At 44.6% G+C, this 4,362-nt stretch overlaps 1 protein-coding gene across 1 annotated transcript in view; it reads right to left on the reverse strand.

The window, feature by feature from the left end:
- lrrc4ba (leucine rich repeat containing 4Ba) overlaps positions 1-4,362 on the reverse strand; it is a 55,090-nt gene that overhangs the window by 23,110 nt on the left and 27,618 nt on the right. The window contains 1 exon segment of the mRNA XM_070439268.1: positions 2,832-2,988. The gene's annotated coding sequence lies outside the window, so the exon portion shown is untranslated.

Below are 4,362 nucleotides of genomic sequence, written 5' to 3' on the forward strand. Positions count from 1 at the left end.
TAAATCTTCGCCCCAGTCTATGGTCGTTTGCACTCTGAAGCACGCTAGAAATTGTTTTATACCCTTCCCCAGATATATACCTCATCACAATTCTATTTTGGAGAAGTACGGACAGTTCCTTGGACTTCATGGTATTAAGGATTTGCCTGTATTTGGCTCCATTCATTGTTCCCTCTATCCTTACCAGTCTCCCTGGCGATGAAAAGCATCCCCATAGCATGATGCTGCCACCACCATGCTTCAAGGTAGGAATAGTGTTATATGAGCTGTGCCTGGCTTTCTCCAGACATAGCGCTTTGTATTCAGGACAAAGAGTTACGTTTTTCTCTTATTAGACCACACAATCTTTTGCCTTATGCTATCAGTGTTTCACGTGCCTTTTTGCAAATCCAGGCATGCTGTCATGTGCCTTTATCTCAGAAGTGGCTTCCGTCTGGCCACTCTCCCATAAAGCCCAGATTGGTGAAGTGCTGTAAAGACTGTTGTCCTTCTGGCAGGTTCTTCCATCACAGCCAAGGAACTCTGTAGTTCTGTCAGAGAGGTCCTTCTGGTCCGGTTGCTCAGTTTGGTCAGACGGCCAGCTATATGAAGCCCCCCTCCCAATGATGGAGACCACTGTGCTCTTGGAAACTTTCAACACTCTACAAATTGTTGTATACCTTCCCCAGATATGTGCCTCATCACAATCTTGGAGATGTACAGACAGTTTCTTGGACTTTATGGTATATATTCTGCTCTGACATGCACTGTCAACTGTGGGACCTTAGAGAGGTGTGTTTCTTTATAAATCATGTMCAAACAATTGAATTGGCCACAGGTGGACTCCAATCAAGTTGTAGTGGCATCTCAAGGATGGTCAATGGACATTGGATGCACCTGAACTCAATTTGGTGTATCATAGCAAAGGTGTGGGAATGTTTGAAATTAGATATTTCTGTATTTCATTTTCAATAAATGTGCTTACATTTCTAAAAACATGTTTTCACTTTGTCATTATGGGGTATTGTGTGTAGATGGATGAGAAAAAAATCTATTGAATCCATTTTGAATTCAGGCTGTAACACAACACAATGTGGAATAAATCAAGAGGTATGAATACTTTCTGAAGGCTCTGTAGGTGAACCAACGTTCCTCTTCAAATTATTACTGTCCGTTCTGTTCCGGAGCCTTAGTTGCGAGATGCCGATTTTGTGAACAATTAATCCGTATTTAAGGGTGAAGCATGTTGATACACTCAATTCCTGTGCACTGAGGGGGAAGCCGGAGTCAGCCGTTAATCAAAATGTCTCTCAGCCATTTMCAGAGCCATGTAAACGGCACCCTTTCACCGGCTCCATTCAAAGCCCCCTCCACACACAGCATAGCTCAGCACTACTTGTTGCTCCAAGCTATTTTTGTGAGAACTTGCTTCAGCATTTTTTCCATCAAACCTTGTTTTTCAAGTTGCCTTTTCCACTGCAGGGGAAAGACACGCAAGCATGCGTGTAGGATTGTTTTTGTGGGGTCAAAATATGATGTGTTTTACAGAATGCATAGAATGTGTTTGTGTGAGTGTTTGTGCATTTATCCTCACTTGTTCTATGTGTGTCACATTCTATGTGTGTCTACATTCTGTGTGTCTACATTCTATGTGTGTAACATTCTATGTGTGTAACATTCTATGTGTGTAACATTCTATGTGTGTCTACATTCTATGTGTGTAACATTCTATGTGTGTAACATTCTATGTGTGTAACATTCTATGTGTGTCTACATTCTATGTGTGTCTACATTCTATGTGTGTAACATTCTATGTGTGTAACATTCTATGTCTACATTCTATGTGTGTAATATTCTATGTGTGTCTACAGTGCTATATGTGCATTTTTAAATGTATGTCCTCATGTGTGATGGCATACTGTGTGTGTTTGGGAGTGTGTGGCATGTGAATGTTTGTGTATGTGTCATAACACATTTCATATGTGTGTGCGTTAAGATCCTACAGTGCTGTGTGAGATTGTGTGCATTTTTGGCGAATAAGCATAGTGTGTGTGTATTTGTGTGTGTGTGTATTTGTGTGTATGTTTTGTGTGATAAGTAACACTCCCCCATCCATCCAGGCCTTGCCCCAGCATGCTCTATGACTGACACACTGACTAATACACAGACAGATAAACACCCTCACTGACAAACACGATAAGGATTCGCCTAGGAAACACTGACACAGACTGACTGATGGACGTCTCCATGGAGACCAGTCACCAAGACTGACACCACGTCAGTCTTTATCACAGCAGAGTGCCGTGCCAACCAAATCATTACGAGAGTTAGAGAGAGATACAGAGAGAGAGAAAGATGGAGGGATAGATGGATGAATTGAGGGACAGTGAGAGAGAGAAACATGGAAAACGTACTGTATATGGAGTGAAAAAGGTATTGGCTGAGAATATGGAGGAGTAAACAGGAAAAAAACAAGCTTGTATACCTGACAGCAGGGCACCTCTTTATCACAGGACACGTCCCTGTCATCCCTCCCTTCTGCTTTACTGTTCTATCATGCCTTCTTGGTCTCACCCCATCATTCACATCTCACTTCGTTTTACTCCATCCACTCCCTCTATCATCCCTCTTCTTTTCCTCTGTGATCTTTCAATCACCTCTTCATATAATGCTTGTGTSTCTCTCTCCTCACCCCTTTCAGTCCGACTGCTCTTTCCACACCTCTCCTCTCTCCTCTGCTGGTTTCTACACCATTCCCCTCTCCACGATCTCTCTCCACCCCTCTCTCCCACGCTGTGCGAAATAGAAGTGCTCGCGCAGACTCGGGTTGCCATAGTAACCTGCTCACTCACCATCTTGCGTGTCTCCGTCACATCAGCAGYAGGGGTGTCCGTCGCCTGGCTCTGCAGTTCCCAACACGGGGCAGCTCCATCACTCCACACTGAGGACTGGGGCCTGGCCTGGGGGCTGGGGCTCTCACTCACTGGTGCTGCTGCACCCAGTAAAAAACTAGGAGAGAAAAAAATGCAAGAGTAGCAAAATATATAAATAAATGAGTACAACTGAGTCAACAGTCTCGTATAACCCCATCCAGCAGACCCCTGAGAAGAGGAAAAACAAAATAATAAAGGCATGCGTATTGTTCACCATGGCACTCAGAATAATCATCCTTCCTAACCATAGGGCAGAATAATCATCCTTCCTAACCATAGGGCAGAATAATCATCCTTCCTAACCATAGGGCAGAATCCGTGATTTATTGCAGTAATCATGTATGATGTCACTAACTGCAGCATGCCTGCTCCTCTCTGGCCTTCAGAGAACTCTACTAGGAGACACTGGGGGCTGCTCTCCCCCACTGTCACATTCTCCCTGTGACATCACCTGGATGTGTAGCCCTCTGCCTATGTGTCCTCCTCAGTCATGTTCCCACTCAGATTGTTGAGCATTGTGACCTCACCAAACAGTGACCTCACCAAACAGTGACCTCACCAAACAGTGACCTCACCAAACAGTCAACCAAAAATACCACTTGGTAAAATACCACACATTTTAGTTATTTAGCAGATGCTCTTATCCAGAGCAATTAGGGTTAAGTGCCTTGTTCAAGAGCACATCAACAGATTTTTCAACTAGTTGGCTCAGGGATTCAAACCAGCGACCTTTCGGTTACTGGCCCAATGCTCTTAACCGTTAGGCTACCTGCCACCCCATGATGCTTTGTGGTCATCATAATCATGGCAAGATCATTGCAATGTCTAGTTGCTGCATTACTAMCATTATCATCATCACCATTACACTGTAATAAACATCATCATCAACATCCTCGTAGGCATGCAGGCGCTAACTGTAGTGCTCTCTGATCACACACAGCCAGTCAAGCAGACAGAGGAAAAGCCCCTAGCCTCAGTTTGTCTGACTTTGCATGGCTGTATTGAGCTCTTATGTTGCCACTGACCCGAAACAAACTCCCTCAAGATATTGTGCCTTGATGCAGCCAAGCTGCCATGCTCCAAAGAAGAGAGGTCACTGAAAGCTTGACCGCTTTCATTACCCCACCACATTTACTAACACGTGATCTAACCAAAGTCCCCCACCCCACTACCATCACCCAACCGGCTTAGCCAATATACGACCAAACCATGTAAAACTGACCGCTTTCATTACCCAACCAATTTTTAATAACACGATCCAACCGTAACCCTCCTGCTTCCAGTCACCCATGTGACACATGAGTGAGCAGCAGCATGACCGCGTTCCATTATGCGACCGGCTTTACTAACACATGGTCGAACCTTATAGTATAGCCGACCACTCTCACTCCCATGGAGCACATGAAGGAAAACAGCGCTGGTGCGACCGTGGTAGGACGTGGGGTAGGGC

This window comes from Salvelinus sp. IW2-2015, unplaced genomic scaffold (genome assembly GCF_002910315.2).
Source record: "Salvelinus sp. IW2-2015 unplaced genomic scaffold, ASM291031v2 Un_scaffold1528, whole genome shotgun sequence".
Lineage (NCBI taxonomy): Eukaryota > Metazoa > Chordata > Actinopteri > Salmoniformes > Salmonidae > Salvelinus > Salvelinus sp. IW2-2015.